This window comes from Ochlerotatus camptorhynchus, unplaced genomic scaffold (genome assembly GCF_037179485.1).
Source record: "Ochlerotatus camptorhynchus isolate MF236.1 unplaced genomic scaffold, CSIRO-AGI_Acam_v1.1 ptg000621l, whole genome shotgun sequence".
NCBI lineage: Eukaryota > Metazoa > Arthropoda > Insecta > Diptera > Culicidae > Ochlerotatus > Ochlerotatus camptorhynchus.
In genome coordinates this window covers 340,058-358,919 of record NW_027041100.1, presented here as the reverse complement: position 1 = coordinate 358,919, position 18,862 = coordinate 340,058, and the positions used below count along the sequence as shown (strand labels likewise).

At 38.1% G+C, this 18,862-nt stretch overlaps 1 protein-coding gene across 3 annotated transcripts in view; it reads left to right on the top strand.

The window, feature by feature from the left end:
• The window catches only part of LOC135714138 (transcription factor SPT20 homolog), a 413,580-nt gene that overhangs the window by 136,845 nt on the left and 257,873 nt on the right, over positions 1 to 18,862 (top strand). The gene's annotated exons all lie outside the window — the stretch shown is intronic.

Below are 18,862 nucleotides of genomic sequence, written 5' to 3'. Positions count from 1 at the left end.
GCAGACGCGGCTGCTTGATTGAAACTGTACTGTGGAGAATCGCGAGTTCACCAAAACACAGAAACAGCAATCTCCACGACGACGACGACGGTGGCCAGCTGATTATGGGCGGTTTGCTGTGTTTACGGTGTGCGTTTCTTTCCCTTCATTCAATCATCATCGTTTGTTTACTTTGCTGATAACTGTTCGTACGGTGGGGTCTTATCTCTTACTTTGGCCTTTGCTTCGTGTGGCAAACTGGATTTCGTCATGGTTCGGGTTGTGATTAGGTGTTGCGTTATTATTTTTGATTTTTGTACAAACGTTCAATGTCATATTGGGCGATTAGTTTGACTATTGGATGCTGTGTGAAATCTCGGCGGCTGATTGGAATGGTTAGGGCTCAAACTTTGTATGATTGCATAGTCGTTGATTAGTTCAATTAACGTCACCTGTTATTTTCAGTAATCAACACGCTCGCTTGACGACTTGACAGTGAGAAATGCTTTATTATGTTTGCTTTCCCTCTAAAATCTGGCTAGGCATGCATTCGGTAAGACCTAATTAGTTTCCATGCAAATCACGAGAGTTTGGAATTGTATGATGTTCCTTTTAAAAAAAGTTAAATAAAAAACTTTTCATTAACACAAGATAAGGAGGGTTCAGGAATGTGGCAGTAGGTCAAATGATACCGTATTATAGAGGATTCTCTTGAGAATAGTACACTCAAATGATTTTTTACACGTTTTTTACGTCGTCTACGCCGCTCAGTCGCAGTTCACACGGTACGTTTTTAACGATTTCTCGAAAACGATAAAACTTATTGAACTAATTCCAATCACATCATCCGTTTTAAGTCATTTCTAATCAAATGAGATAGGGGAAATGTATGTAATGTCAGCCTAAGTGTCCCTAATTTGGGCCCATACATAAATTCAGCAATCGACTAAATTTTCAACCAAAAATCGACTAAATTTTCAACCAAAAATATCTATTAGTACCGTCCCAATGACGCGTTCATCTAGATACAATTGATAAATAGCAGGTTTTTAGCGATGGGCCCAATCTTAGATCCATAGGCCAACATTAGAGCCATTTCCCCTACTTAAAAAAACAAATCACAATTTTTGGTGTAAATACAGAAATTTTAAAAATATTTATATGGACACAAGCATGTTAATATTAGAACTGGTATCAAACTCTAAACGCTTAAACATATTTAAGCATGTGGACAATCAAAAGGTTGGTATGGTTTTTTACCGCTTCATAACCCCCGTTTAAAAAAAAAGACTTAAGTATATTGCTGACACATGATAGATTTTTTTTATTTAGTTTTTTTCCGAAGAACTTTTAAGTTCCATAAAGTTTAAATAAAGTTCCTACAGCTGAACTTGTTAGCAACTTCAAAGTATCTTAAAAGTTCCCTGCGGAGCTTCTTAGCATGAAGCAATCCACACAAGGAACAAAAAATTATATACGTAAATATGAAATTATCAGTGGCTCAAATAAATTATAATTCTTATATTATAATTATTTATGCAGTGCAACAATATTCCATTAAAACATAGAAAAAATTAAAGAGCAATTTCTTGAATTTTAACCGCGTATTTGGCATGCGATCTACGAACTCTGATCACTGCGCCACAAGTGTGTTGGAATTCCATGCGGGCAAACACCAATTTAATATTCATCAATGTGTTGTGTTTCGTATTCATGTCAATCAGCTGGCACTGAAAACTCCAACAGTAGGCGGGACAACAGTTCACTTTAATATATCTCAGAATCTGATGACGTAGCGATTCGTGCTGGGGCTCGCATGCAGAAGGACTGGGTTTAATTCTCCAAATACTACTACTAATGCTGATAAATCAATGCACATTCATACCTGCCTTTAGAAATAAGTTTCATAAAGACCTAATACCCCGTTCACATTACAGCCTATATCACGTAATATAGGCTGTCTTGCAATGAGCACTCATATATAGGATTTCCAGTGAAAACTAGATCTATGAGTGCCCACCAAATATACAATTGGTGCACACCCCTCACCATCCCTCTCCAAAGGGGGAGTTTGGTAAAGAGAGATGAAAAAACCGATTTGTACCTTCCTTAAAAGTTGTTCTAGCTCGCTATTCTAATATCTATATGAAATCTTCACACTGCCGTAATCTAACGGAACTATCAACTCTATGCTTTCATCTACTCCATCTATCGTATAAAAATTACCACTACAGTCTGTTATTTGAAATTAGCATCTTCAACTATGACCACTCTTGCCTCTTCCACAAGTCGATTCGAATTGAACGATTCAAGCTAGGACATTCTTCAGTTAGCCGCTAGTACAGAACTTTGCCCCGGAATTGTGGAATTGAACGAAGTCCAATTTCACGAACGCCAAAATTCTCGCAATTGTACACCTGATTGTTAGGGCTTCGCAGCATCTCTTTCCAACGAGCTGTTCAAGCATCCAGACAATTTCTCTCCGAAATTCAGGGAGAGGGCGCAAAGCCGAACGGAAAAAAAGGTCAACGCATTTTAAATGGAAATTTGGTCGCGAAATTTGGTGGTCGCGTCGGTACGCTCAACAGGCAGTTACATTTTTTTTGCGCTTGCATCTGAACGCAGGGAACTCATTTGGATGACAAGTGTAACTCAACATGAGTGGATATTCTTTGGCGGTGAACACATTTATGAATTTAATTGATAAAACGAAACTTCGTGCAATTTGATTAAATGAGTATATTATATAAATATGAATTCTGAACTAACTAAATAAATAACTATCTATATGGAAAGCGTACTTGTTACAGTATTTATATTCCAATTTAATCTATAAATGACAAAGTTATAAGCGTTCAAAACCTAACACCTTTTCGTAACGGTCACAATTTTAGATTTTATATTTACCCCTTGTAACTTCTCGTTAGACGATGTCTACGTCAAAAGTCTATAAGTTCAAATGTTCCAAAGGATATGCGATGAACATCGTTCGCTTTCCAATCAAAAATGCATTTGAATTGATGTGTCACATCACATAAATCGTCTTTTCCAGTGGTGAAGCACAGCAACCGTCGATTATTCGATGTTGTTTGCTACTCAAGATTTTCAAGGGCATAAAATAAATTATTTGGCTGGTTTTCGGCAAACATGTTTGACGAAACATAAAGAGGCCATCACACTATTTGATGAATTGCCAAATAAATGGAATGACAAATTCAAGCCAAATATTTGCCATAGCAATATTTGGTTAAATAATTTTGTCAAAATTTGCCAAATATTTGACAGTTTGTCAAACAGTGTGATGTCAGCTTAATAAACTTTGGGTTAATAGAATTTGTTCTGATTTTGTAGAACCGAATGTCTTCCAAATACAATGCTCCGCTGAAGATTTGTTTATCGAAACTTTCTCCGAGAACGAGAAAGCCCCAAAGCCACTAGACAATGTTAAAGATGCTATAACAATCAAATGGCATTCCAAAAAATGTTCGTGGAGAAAGTAAAATCGTGGGCTGCGTAACCATTCGATATGCTTTTCAACTTCAAAATCAGGGCTCTTGTATTTTGTAGCTTTCACAGTGCGAGAGTGCTCGTGTTATAAAGCTAAGCTCGATTACCTCGAAGATTAAGGAAAACTAACTTATTAAAATTAATTTAAAAAATAGAATTGTACTGCAGTTTGTGCAATAGGGGAAGTGCACCAGCCATGGCACTAAAGGCTGGAACGCGCAAAAATTGATCAACAAAAAATCGTTTCTTTCAGTCAAAATTCATTTCACAAAAATCTTCTTATTTTTCTTTTGTATTGTATAACATTTTATATTGTATAACATTTTCACTTCGGACCTCCCTGATTTGTCACAAATTTTTGTTCGCTGATGACACAGGCATTTCTGCTAAAGGAAGAAGTCTTCGTGTTATTTGCAGCAGACTGCAGAAAAGCTTCGATATTTTCTCTTCTTATTTACAAAAATGGAAGATTTCTTCCATCGCTTCCAAAACTCAATTTAAAATATTTCCACATAAGCCTAGAGCTTCCTTTTTGAAACCTAGTAGTAGTCACATAGTCACTATGAACGGAGTTCCAATTTCCTGGTCAAACCAAGTGAAATATCTTGGATTAGTAAAAATCTTCTTATATTTTTTTTTTTGCAGTTCAATTCATATATTTAAAGGAAAAAATGTTCGTTTATTCTTTTGGTTTGCCAAATCCAAACTGCCGTGCCTTCCGCTTAACACCTTGCATTCAATTTTGCACAGTGGTCTCATCGACCTTATTCGCCGCCGAACGCCAGTTAGATTTAAACTGCTGCTCGTTTTCCATGGATTTATTAGTTTTTTGAGATTCCGTTTGACCAAGGCCCAATACCGTTCGATAGGGCGGAGTTCTGGGCTGTTGGAAGGGTTGTGGTCGTTGGGTACCACAACCACGTTGTTCGCATCGTACCACTCGATTGCCTTTTTCCCATAGTGGCAGCTCGCCAAGTCCGGCCAGAACAGCACAGGTCTATTATGTTGCTTTAGGAATGGTAGTAGCCGCTTTTACAGGCACTCCTGGACGTAGATCTCTTTATTGATGGTTCCCGTAGTAATGCCGCTTTTTAGACCACACGTGCATATGGCCTGCCAGACGAAATATTTTTTTCGGGAACTTCGATAGTTTGATGGTTTTGAAAATTTCAGCCACCTTCCCTTTTCCTGATGCGGTATGAAACTCCTGTCCCGGAAGCTGTTTGAAGTTCGCCTTCACATAAGTTTCGTAGTCCATGACGACACAGTCGAACTTTGTAAGCAGATTCGTATACAGCTTTCGGGACCGCTGCTTTGCCGACGTGTTTTGTTTGTAATCTCGGTTCACCACCTTCACTTTCTTAAACGTCGACAACCTGGCTCGATTCTTGGCCCACTGCACAGTAGTATGGGAGACATTGAGCTTGCCAGTGACGTCCCGGATGGAGAGGTTAGGATTCCGCTTATATTTCACCGCCACCTTCTGCGTCGTCGCTGCCACGTCCGGAATAGGATTGCCGTCGCTTCCAGGCTTCCTGGCGGTCGACAGACGCTCCCCGAACTCTTTTAAAACGTTTGTCACGGTCGATTTGGCCACATCCAGCAATTTTGCCAACTTGGCGTGTGAGAACGTCGACACGCTGCTCCTCTTGCTTGGACGTCATTTTGAAAACTGGAGAGCAAACGGTGAAAACTCATCATAGCAACCATTGTATATACACTCAACTTCCAAGTTGACCAATTTTTGCGCGTTCCAGACTTTACTTAAAATTTTCTCCAGTTTTGGCATGTACCAGTCATATAGCGTTTATGATTTAAGCGGGTAGGGCCAAAAATATATTCCATTGCAGCTGTAGCTTGTATTTTTGCTTTCATAAATATATTGACATTAATTCACAGCAAAACCGCTAATAACAATAAAACATAATTTCCTTGCATCCGCTTACAATAAAACAAAAATATAGCCTTAGTAAGATTTAATATCTACCACAACAAACATTATATCAAATTTACAAGTCTTTACCCAAAGGCAGACGCACTCAAGTGCAAATTGATGCTAAAATTTAAAAATTTAAATACACGCTGATGTGACCTCTGCTAGCTTATGTCATCCCTAGATTAGTTGCGTGCAATAAAGTTACAAGTTTTGCAAGAATCATAGTAACTTAATTGTGACAGGCTGTGCGTAAATTTCAAATGTTCACATACAAATTTCCTTTTGATGCTGCGAACTCTAATGGCTAATGGCTTCGAACAAGGCAGGTTCAAACCCTGAAACCTTGTTGCGTCTCAACATTTTTGCTGTTCTGCTACATCTCCTCTGCAAAGCGCATGGCGTTAGTTTGATGACAGTGCAGAAAGTCACAATAAATAACAACAACTCGCATGATCACTAGCACGTCGACAGGGAGGGGAGGAAACATTAGACCTTGAGCTTTTGCCGCAACAAATGGCTTCGGACAGCCTTTGGTTGGTTGGTTGCAGCTGTTAGCGTCATTCAAAGGAGTAGTGAATAGTTAGATGTACGGTGATATTTCTGTATAACTCATTTTTTGCTGCTAGCGCTTCTGTCACCTTCAGCATCTCTTTTGATTGATGTTTCTTTGGCGATTTGTTGTTGTTGTTAGGCTTCAATCACCTGGCACAGGAGGAAGATGATGGACGGTGCAAAAAATAAATAAACAGCGAGCTTCAAGTCCATTCATCGATCGTTTGCGAATGGTGTGAGGTTCGAGCTGGTCAAAGGGGAAACGGGGTAGGTAGGTATACCAATTTCACAACTCAATAGAATCAATTCGTCGTCACTTGAAAAGAAGCGGGACAACCGTTTCCGTGTGTATTTTGGTTGGCCACAATGAAAAATGAGTAACCTCAAGCAATGCCAAACGTGTTACTGATGCCTGCGCCATGTCATTGTAATTAGTTTATCCTCAACAGCCACATTACCATTAATGGATTTGTCATGTTTTCATCTTTGACTGACTAATTTAACGTATTTTTTGCTTTCGTTTTCTTTTGCAGATTATTCCACCCACTCGACGGCACTACTGGACCGATGCAATGGTGAACGATGGTTATACCAACCACCACCGCGAGGGTTTTTGTTATTGCCGGCACCAAACTTAATTGGATAGATGCTGTTTATCCAGAAACCGTAATCGCTGCTTGTGTGGCGGCAGCATCAACCAACCAATTGATTGAACCATGCAAGGAACCGCGAAGAAGATACTTTGAACGCTACTTGACCTTATCGCAAATTATCGCTTATTGTGCAGCCCAGAGGCAGCGACCACCTCGAAGAGGCTTTATCGGCTTTGAGCTTTTTCGACAAGTTTGAAATCAATTGTGATTTCATATTCGTAAACCTTTCAATTTCTACTATGAACTTGAAATTGACGAATCGAATCATTCGCTTCAACCACTATTTCCACTACTGACCGTAACTGCGCTGCAAATGTCAACCGGTGACCGGTGATGGTGGTGGTGGTGGTGGTGGAAAGTTGATGGCCATCTAATTAAGAGCCGGTGCTGTATTACCGTATGTCTATGTCATCTTCTTGCATCCTGCTGGACTTTGCCGGGTGCAGCAACAATACGATGGTGCTATTTGCATCCAACCAGGGAGGAAAAAGACGAAGATCACGGTGCATCATCTGATTCACAATGATGCTACTAAGGTGAGGCACACACACACACACACACACGAACGGCTGAGAAAAAACAAGTTTCCTCATTGTTCAAGTCTGGAGCTCGGTGATTCCTAGAAATAGACACAGGGAACAGAGAGCGAGACACGAGAGTAGTTCGACAAGAGTCGTATCTTCAATCATATGTGAAGTTGCCGTACATTCATTGACAGTGGCATGGTCACTGCTACTTGGTGTACCGGTTACCTGGCAGGAAACAAATGAGGAAACTATTAAAAGCAGAATGTGCGCCGGTTTTGGTGCATGCTGCTGTGTTAATTGGCATAGGTAGGCAAATAAGATGACTGCACTAAAGCTAAAGTTGAGCAAGTGATCTTTGCTGGACAAGGCATAAACTTTGGTAGATAATGCTCTCAGGTTGTTATTTCTCGTTTCTTTCGCCTTATATATCTAAAATGCGATACAGTTGTCGATCAACTTAGTATTGGGATTTTAACGCTTATCTTTACTTCTTATCTTAAAACTGTAATGGAGGGAATCCCCAATAATGCACGTAATTGATGTCACTGTCATGGATCCGATCCAGCGATGCATGTCTCCATTGATTTAAAGCAATGGTGGAAAAAGTTCGCAAAAACTCACTATGAACGGCGAAGTTTTCTGTAGGTGAACTTCGCGAAAGATAGTGAAGTTTTTCATCGTATTCAGATAATACTTACATACTCTTTGGGGCCTCAAATAGTGTTGGCAGGAAAAGAGATTTCTGGCATTTAATTCAAAACATAGATCTTTGACCAGCTATAACTTTTTTTTAGAGACATTCTAGCAGCATGCATCTTTTGGCAAAGTTATTAGGCATTTTTTGAACTATACTTTAACATTATTAGTTGCATGGTTCAACCTAGGTACCGAGGAATAAAAATGCAAAAAAGTAGGTTTCCCCATACTAATTTCAAACGCAATGTGAAAAGCCGGGTTACAACCGATCGTCCCCAAATTTTGCACTGTTGTTTGGGACCCTAAATGGAATCTAAAAACATTGATCTGAAAAAATATCATGATGACCCTAGGGGGGGAATACATATGTTCCGGTTTTTGGAACAACTCTATCATTAGGGTTATTGTTCGTTCATGTTTTTCATTAGGGAACACTCAAACCGCATGGCTTCTTCTTTTTCTCTTGCTTTGGTCCTATTTTGGTTCAATCCAATAGAGTATTTTAAGAGACGTTTCTGATCAGCAATTTTCCGGTTTTTCTCCGTAATATTTGAAATATTTCCGATTGTGTGATATACATCAAAAGTAAACATAAAACTGAAACCGGGATCACTACGTTAAATGCGTCATTACTAAGACAGCAGCATCATTCCTGAATTTAATTTATTTCATCATTCCTGGATCATATGCTCACATGTTCCTTCACAGATGTTATTTAAGAATTCTTTTGAAATAAGATTGAGATTCTCTCTGGAAGTCTCTTGAAAATTTCTATGTTATAGTCCAGAAATTCTCTGCATACCAAAGAAATCATAAAAATCATTCTTAGATTTTCGTCGAATTTTAAAGATTTTTTCTTGAAATTCACTTAAGCTTTCTTCCATAATTCTATTTACAAATTACATGAATTTTCAAGAAATTCACATTAGAATTGCATTTAAAAAAAAAATCAGAATGCTCTTGGAGTTCTTCTCTAAATTTTTCTGAAATTGCTTAGAAATTTCTTTAAAATTCTATAGAAACTCTCGTCGTTATGTCCCTCAGATTATCCTCGGATTTCCCTTAAAATTGTTCTCAGGATTCCTTTGGAATTGTACCATGAACATTCAATTCCGTTGACTTAGAATTTCCGACCTTTTTCAGGCCTTCTTTTCAATATTTACCAGTTTACTGGTCACTAAACTGATGCAAAATTTAAAATTTTTGCTCCACAGTGTTCAAACGATTTCAAATCGGGTCCTGATTAGCCTCCGAAAGTTTAAACTCATTTTATAAGACACTGACCTTTTTTTTTCAATAATTCGTTTATTTTTCCAGGCTTATTTGTTGTAGCTTTGCGGAGCCAATATTCATTGTTTAGATAACAAAATTACTTAAAACTAACGTTAGTAAAGCGGGGGCTGATTACTCGCGGCTATCTCGAGGTTAGGGGTAACAATTGTAACAAATGGATGGCAGGGTAGGGACTGTGAACACAAGGTTTGGAGAGCAATGTGCTCTTGATCTCGAACTAGGCGACACTCTGATGAAAAAGACAAACATGGGGGTACACCGATGGGTAGCTAACAACTTGGGAGAACACAAGATGACGCTAACTTCTAAATCCTCAAATCTATCCGTTATAAAAACACATAAATTAAATTCAAATAGTCGAGGTCTCGGCTCGCCAAGACATCTCTAACGGGTATCGCGGGTTGTTTTCCTCGGGCCATGAGGGATGTGGATAACTCAGATCTGGCAACACGGTGTAAGGTACACGACCAAACAACATGCTCGATATCGTGATAACTACTGCCATACGCACATAAATTGCTGCCTGAGAGCCCAATTCGATAGAAGTGCGAGTCTAACGAGCAGTGATCGGACATAAGCCTTGATATAACGCGTATAAAGTCGCGGCTCATGTCCATCCCTTTGAACCATGGTTTGTTCGACACCTGTGGGAGAATAGAATGTAACCATCTTCCCAATTCACCATCATTCCATTTTTGTTGCCAACTGATGAGGACTTGCTGGCGAGCAATGGAGAAAAATTCGTTGAAGGCGATTTGTTGCTCAAAAATATTGCCCACCTTAGCCAATGAGTCCGCTTTCTCATTACCCGGAATTGAGCAATGAGATGGAACCCAAGCTAAGGTGATAGTATAGGAGCAGTTAGATAAAGCACTCAGTTTAGATCGTATTTCAGGCAGGAAATACGAGGAGTGTTTCATCGGCCTCATTGAACGAATAGCCTCCAATGAGCTAAGACTATCCGTAAAAATGAAATAATGGTCAGAAGGTAGTGAGGCAATTAGCTCTACTGCGTAAAATATAGCTGCGAGTTCCGCAACGTATACGGAGCATGGTTTCTGCAGTTTATAGGAGGCGCTATGAAATTGATTAAATACACCAAATCCAGTGGAAGCATTTATGGTTGACCCATCTGTGAAAAATCTTTTATCGTTACTTACATGGTGGTACTTGATTGAAAAAATTAAGGGAACAACCATCGACCGATGGTGATCTGGTATTCCATAGATTTCTTGCATCATGGTCAGATCAAAATTTACAGAAGAACTATAGAAGGCTTGAAAGCAATCACGATTGGAGATTAATGAAGAAGGACCAACCTCCAGCGTCATGTACTCATAGTACAAACTCATGAATCTTGTTTGAGGATTTCGGTCGAGCAGCTTCTCAAAGAAGACACTGACTTGGCACAAACCATTTGAAGTTTATATGGAAATAACTATAAGAAAACAAAACTTTTTGTTCATTGTCTTCTAGCCTTTTTACATATTGTACTGTTAACAAATTCTATTGCTATTCTTATGGGAATTTTCATCAGCTACGACTTTGCAGAAAATCGTTTTTCAGCCAAACGTAAAATTAAATAGTTATTAATTGCTTAAGAGATTGATAATCTTATGGCAAGATTAAGCAACTGTATTGTGGGCAACACTGTATTCTGCAGTGTGACATAGTAGCCATGACTTTTGTCCTCTATTCTACGCGCCATAAACACCAATGTTGCCTGCTGAACAGATGATCGAGCATAATCATAAGACGTCAGTGACTTGAATCATTAATAATTTTTGTTCCTTACATTTGATCGAAAAGTGGTCTTCAATGAAGTTGTAGCCTGAGAAAATTTTCAACAAGCTCATAGTAATTCCCATATAAACTTCAAATGGTTTGTGCCAAGTCAGTTTCTCACTAAATGAGTTCAAATTTTGGGAGGCTAATCAGGGCCCAATTTGGAACCGTTTGAGCACTGTGGAAATTTCAAATTTTGCATCAGTCTACTGGTCACCCTGATTTATGAATACACTTTGACAGCAGGCAGTAACCTAATGACTGTGAGAAGCAACATCAATATCATCATATTCTGTCAGGCCAACTGGCTCCTGTCATTACGTAAAATAGACTATGTGATGTACTGTCAACGTTCTTCCGCTATTTAAATGGTGGACGGAGTGTGACGTTAAAATTTGCTTGGCTTACAACATTTTGATCATAAACTGCCCATTTGCTAAAAACTTTGCACAACTTTGCACTTTAAATTCTAGTAATAAACTGTATTTGATTTTGCGTTGCAAAAATGAAGTGAGACATGCTCGCTGCACATCTCGGACTTTAAGTGTAAAAATTCATTGTTATTGATTCAAATGTTAAGATTTACCTACTCTTTGCATGTGAATAGTAAACTATGATCATAACCTAACAATTACTTTAAAGAAAGATAAATTTCAACAACTGAGTGAAAAGTTATTAAAAACTGAGCAGTTGGTGTGTACAACTGTGCATGCCAAGCATGCATATATTTAAACAGCAGGCGAACAAAAGAGCCGACAAATTCATATCGACTCACCTGCGTACATCACATTAGGCTCAAACGCTCATTTGCTGCTCTTCTGCTCGGACTCCAGCAAAATACTATCGAATATTTTCGGTGTCCAATGTTAGATGAAAAAGTGTTCTTGACGGTTTTGAGAAAGCAATATTTTCATGGTTGAGATGGGAGAGGAAAATGAAAAATCTTTGATAAATTAGAAGTGAAATATTGTCCAGTCTCAGCTCTGCTAAAAGCAGCTTGAGTGATGCGTCGCTTATCTTGTAGTTGAGCGAGAATTTCGATCTCTGTGGACAACAAATCAAGGAAAAAAAGTCAATGCCTCCTTTGGTCTATGATCTACGTAGTGTTATTTTAGTAATGTCAAAGGTAGAGCTTCTGAATTCTGTGATGATAACATCAAAAGAACTTTAAAAACATGATAACTGGTGGATATATTGACTACCTAGGACCCATCGACCATATCAGAGCATGTACCTTTAATTTATACCAGGATCTATCATGCGAAACATGAAACAGGTCGTGTTGAATGCTCAGGGCAGAAGCTAGATTATTAGGCTGAAGGTCAGTAGTTCAAATGTTTATCAGGCCGAACGGTCATTAGGTCAAACGGTTACAAGGCCAGTTAATTCTTAACACAATTATTCCGTCTCATGTAATGAAGAAGACGAAGAAGAAGAAGAAAAAGAAGAAGGACAAAAATCTACTATTTCAATTCAAGATGTCTACTATCTGGAATAATTTGGAAAACCGGGAATCCTCAAAAAAATTTATTTTTCCTGAAAAACCTGGACTTTTTACAGGGGTTTTTGAATTTTTCTGGCCAAGGATTTTTTGAATTAAAATAATACATTTAAGTTATCTCGTTATTTCCATTCACTCATTGAACTTAATAGTGCCTGAGCGGATTTATCTTCAGTAACAAAACAAATTTATAAAAAAATCAGAGGCTTGATTTGCTTTTTCTTTCAGGTCCTGGAACATGGATATTTTTCACAAATATGAAATTCATACAATTTTTTTTTCAAATTCTGTATTTAAAAATAATTGAACTTGAAGCAATTTTCAAGAACCTATTTCCTATGTATTTTCCAAGACTACAGATTTGAAAATCATCAAGATTAAGGACTTTGCATAGTTGTCAAAGTTCATGAAATTGGATGATAATTTTTAAGGAACTCATACTAAAGGAGTTCTGAGAATAACTGTGAGGAAAACATCAAGTGCAATCTGCTTTCAAAGTAGTCCTGAAGAACTCCAGATTCTATGTGAAACCTGAATACAAAGGTATTTATTACTAGAATATCCTGTTTAGAACTCGAATGATATTTTAATGAACATTCATACGAATTTCTGAAGCCAAAACCTAAGGAATTCTGAAGAGGCCTCGAAGGTAATTGAAAGAAGAATTCCAAAGGAATTCCAAAATTCAATATGCAATATTGAAGATCAACCAGCCGCTATAACAGTATAAACACCCAATCTTGTAATACATAAAAAATAAAACTCCTCAATTAAATGAATATAATTCAATTAAATTAAAAGAGATAAATATAAAGAAAAAATAGGAGAAAAATAATAAAAATATATATTTGATAGAAAAGGATAAGTTTTTTTCCCTTAGTAAACAACTTTACAGCATCTCTTAGAGGTTGTAATAACCCTATAATTCCTTCTTTATTTGGCCCTTTTTGAATTTTAATATAACCTATAACTTTACCTTCTGATAAAGTTAAAAAAGCAACCCCGACTATTGCACAAATAACTAATAATAAAGCTCTAATTAATAATACTAAATAATCTATTAAAAACAATGCTATTTATGATTAATTAAAATATATAAATAAATTCTAAATTTATTGCAAATTCCATGGGAATTTTGGAGATTACTTCGAGGGTATGCTAAAATGAGGATTACAATTCAGTCTAAAAAAAATTCAGAAAAACTTCAAAAGAAATCAGAAAAGAATGGAATCTGTTACTTCACCGCAAACGAATCCTTAGGAAATTTCCGATGTAAGTAGAATTCCAAGGGAAGAGTAAAATTCTAAGGGGATTCTGATCTGAATGCATTGAAAATTCTGAGAATAATTCCAAAGCTTACAAATTACTGAGGAGCGTTTCAAGGTAATTCCAAGGAAAATTCCATGGGAATTGAATTCCGAGGATGATTCGAACAAAATTTCAAGGGAATTGCAATCATGTTTCAGTGATAATTTTTAGAGAATTCAAAGAAGAGTTCCAAGGAAATCGTGAGGAGCATTTCAAAGAATTTATTGAAGTCCTGAGCAAAACTAGGAAGCAATTCCACTGGAATTTCTGGAGAATGCAAAGTGAATGCTGACAAAAACTCCAATTGAAGTTTCTAGAGAAATCTAAGGGGAATTCCTAGGTGATACTTAAAAAAAAAATTATAATTATTAATGATTATTAATAGCAGCCTGAATTCAAAGAGTGTTCTGCAGATGATTTTCAAGAGTGTTATGGAGCAAATTATCAGAAAATACCAGAAATAAGTCTTAGATGCACTTTGAAGGTATTCAAGCCAATTCGTCAGAAATTATGGAAGAATTGCAAATTATTGTAAAGATTTCAAAGGGTATGAAGATGAATCCAACATAGATTCTTTTTCGAGATATTGGACAAAAATGATGAATCGGCTTTGGAAAAAAATCACACATTAATAAATGTTGAGATTTCATGTTAAGTAAATATTATGTTCCAGGATGTCGAAAAAACTCCTTGGTAGTATTATTTTAAAATAGTATTGGTAAAATCATCAATCAATTGGTATTTTTCCGCTTCCATTGGAACAAAATATCATGCTTGATAACGTTTGCATTAAAAAAAATGGACTTTTTTTCGGATGGTGATAAAATAAGCTAAGACAGATAATTTCTTTTGATAAATTTCCCATGGAAGGCAATTATTTAAGCTTACTTGCAACAAAAATTCTACGTCCTTGCGAGCGGCCTTCCGGCAGTTAACCGGAACATTCGCCATGGCGGATGAAAACATCCGTGTAGGCATGTTTTTGAGTTCTTTCTTCGGTTTATTTATCAATTCCTCCTCAGTTTTCGCGACAAAATTGTTGGAGTAGATCTTACGCTTCAGGTTCGTCCAGAAATTCTCGCTGCTGGGGGACGTTGGGCGGGTTCACCGACTTGAGCACCACATCGATATTCAGCCGCTCCATCTCCTCCAACGATCGCTTCGAGCAGTGGGCCGACACTTATGGTATTTCTTGATGAACGACGCAACTTCCGGCAGGCATTTCGTACTATAAATTTCCCCGTGAACGGCCAGTCCGGAGCGAAAGAAGAGCGGGTTTGACATCCCCTTCTCGCTGATTGTCAGCCACAGCAGCACCTTCTTGGGAACTTGGTGTGTGGAATGAACGTCACCGTGGAGGAAGTAAAATACGAAGTGCCCTGCCAGTCGTTGCCATCCAAGGTGAGATAAGTCTCGTCGTCCATCACCACCGCCACGTCGCGATTCACTGGGAAAAACGAGTTAACCATCTTATTCAGCCGCTACCGCTACGTCATTGCCTGCAGCTCCGAAACCAGTGGACGTGACTTCCGCTTCCTGACATGTATGTTCATGTTCACCAGGTACTTTTTCACTGTTTGGCCGGTTGCATCGACCTCCCGCGCACGCAGCGATGTAGCCACTTTTCCCTCGGTCTTCCTCTTCAACATCCGTTGGAGCTTCTTGTCGCTCAGGGTCGTCGGCCGTCCGGAACCGGGGTTTCTTTCGATGCTCTGATTGTTGTCTAATAGTGCCAAGATGTTGTAGATGCCGGAACGGACGTATCCGGCGTCCACAAAGTGCACGATGTCCGTTTTCAACGCGGCAGAGTGCCGTTCTTTGAACGCGCACACTGTTTTTGCCATCACGGTTAGAGTTCGACTGATAGAGCTGCTAAATTTTGTCTGCTGACTCATGGGTTACTATGATTGATGCTGTATGGGTAGTTTCGTCAGTGCGGGTGAATCAAGCAAAAAATGATTCCATTGCACATCGTTTTTTTTTTAGAAAGAGAAAGTATAGTTTGCCATCTCTTTTTGCTCTTCACCAATGGCAGACACGAAGAGACAGCTTCCAGCCGTAATGGAAGTTTCGGCTACGTTCGGGTGTTAAGCAAAAATCATGAAACTCAATCTCACCACAGTTTGTTGAGATTTACAGCTGGTGAGTTTTGTTAGCTAGATATTCCAAGCTGGGATATCACAGCTTGCGAAATCAACCGCTTGTTGATTTTTGTCTACAAAAATCAAGCGTGATCTTGGGCATTGGTGAGATTTGTTTTTTTTTTTTATATTTTCCCAATACTGCTTTAAAATATTCCAGACATAGGGAAATTTCCTAGATTCTGGGCGTCTTAGTGGTATACCTGTATAAAGAGAGATAGAGAGAGAGAAGGATTAGTAATTTTCATTCAATTCCACTACCTTATTTGCTTATCCTTACAGATACGCGTATTTCGTCTACAATGTGCGGACTTCTTCAGTGTCTTGTACTAATACTCGACTGAAGAAAACATCGCAGCTTACCGAATAAACTTAAGTGAAAATGTACCTAGGTTAAAACTTATATATTCTGTAAGTTGCGATGTTTTCTTCAGTCGAGTTTTAGTACAATACACTGAAAAATTCTACATATTGTAGACGATTTAATGTTAATGAAGTTATCCATAACCATACCATCTAGCATAAACTAATTTCTAGTACAGGAAGCCATCCAGTACCATACCATCCAGCATGCATAATAAATAAACTATTGCATACTTCACGTCGTAAGTCGAGCAATTGTGCTAAATAAACATTCTAATCTAACACCAACACAGCCAGTTCTTGAAAGTATCTTGGAAAATGATATATTTACCTACATAATTTTTCTTGTCTATTTGATGTATGTTTCACTTCGAAGATACGTAACACATATCCAAAACGGCCAGACCTACTGTACAGCATTTAAGGGGCAAGATGATTCATAAAACATCGGGCCTGTGTGAATCGAAGATTTAAACTATTATTCACTATTATCCAAGGTTGCAAAGACTCATTTCAGGTAAAATAATGTTTTTCGGAATAATAAAACCAAAAGATGGTATGATGGCATGTTTTACTTGCAACTTACAAGAAGAGGTTACAAAGTATGCGTTGGAAACATAAAACCTGTAAATTTTGCTTTCTATGAGTCACAATCAGCGATTTGCTGATCGCTGAGTGAGTGAGTGAGTGAGTGAGTGAGTTTGTGAAAAATCGCTGATTGTGACTCTCATGAGGTGAAATAAACAGATTTAATATGTCAAACACATTCTTTGCAACCTCTTCTTGTATCCTACCAATTCAAAATTTGATCATGGCATCTAATTATTTCATAATTTAAAAAAACATTGTTTTAGCTGAAATGAGTCTTTGCAACCTTGCTATTATCAAGTCATAAAAAGTAACAAGGACTAAAATGTGATCCTTTGATTACTGAAAAATCCTGATGCTTGGGACTTGCAACCATCCTCAATGTGTAAAAATTGGTGATCTCAAACTAGGCAATACCAGCGCCGATCGCACCCTAACGCAGGTCAAGAATGGAATGTGGTGACGTGACACTCGCATTGATGGAAATTCTGAAATCCTCTGCACTTCTACGAGGAATCACTGGGATGTTGGGTAAGAGGGTTGGGTTTTCAGCAGGGTTCGTTTTGGTAAACGATAAGCTGAAGGTGAAGTGACCAAGTGAATCTGTATCAAGCTGCCAAGCAATGTTCCAGCGCAGTGGTCTAAATCGTTTGCTTGATGAGGACCAACATCTGGTCTGGCTGTCTGGTAAAACTTGAATGAAATGTCCTGAATCGAGTGCTCTATTGATAGGTTCATCACTCCAACTTGCTCCTCAGTGTGATCAAGACATCGTGGGTTAAATGGAGGATTTACTTCGTTTTGCAACTGTGCTAAATAAAAATTCAGATCAAATCGGTCATTTTGTTCATCACATGGCCACAACCCTGATTAATCCACACAACGGCGATAATTTTAAATAGCTTTATTTCATATTCTGTACACTATTGCTGGAGCATCCGGTTTGTCAGGGGTATCTAAAGCATATCTGGGTGTAATAATTAGACTACCTATTTCATCCGGAAACCTAAGTTGGGTCAATTGGGTCCTGATTGCTTGACCTGACCGATAATCCCCTATTTGAATTCGCATGTGGTTCAACATGATGACTTTTGGCTCATTTCCATTCCAACCACTTCCTCAAGAAACCCTAAAATAGTCCAGAGCTTGGGTGAACAAAATCAAGTGAATTACTTGTTGTGAATTTTGCTTAAATTCGTTAAAGCTAGTCAACGAGCAGCACTTCCTCTACCCACTTCTTCTTGAGATCGTTAAATTGATAATGACGGGAGCACAGTGGGTGGTAGAGGAAAAAGGCGAGGGGAAATACCTCTCATCGCCCCTCACAAACAGGTGAGTTTGGTGAAAGGAATGCTCGATCCGATTCGCCTTCTTCTTTATATTCTTCTTATTCTTCTTATTTCAAGCTTAAAGTTTATCGCATTTAAGCTTATTGCATGCTCTCAACTTAGTGTTCTAGATGCACTTCCACAGTTATTAATTGAGAGCTTTCGATGCATGTACCATTTTTGCATTACATAGTATAATTTTGTGGCAAGTACAATCATACTGTACACCTTTTTAGAAAAAATCATGTTAATTTAGGTGCCCTGAGACTGACATATACGAGCGTCAATTTTGACATAAAATTGAGTCATAATAGACGCGAAATTCAGCTCAATCAAAAGTACTTTTCGTCGAGTAACGAACTTTTCAGTCTCGGAGCACTTAATTTTACATGACATGTTTGTTTACGTCTCATTCTTTATGTCAAAGATGGATTCCGTCACGTGTAAGATAAGGTATGTCTAAGTGTGTATGCTCAGTACGGTCTTGCTTTGTAGCTGCGACTTTACCGACTGAGCTAAGGAAGGCCCACGATACGATTCATACCTTCCTCAAAATTATCCTTTGCTCGCTTTCTACTCTCTAATACAATATTCACACTGCCGTACTATAACGGAACTATCAATTCTATACTTTCATCTCCTCATCTATCGTACGATCACTTTAAGTCTAAAATTTACGTTAAGCATCTCTAACTAAGCGTGATT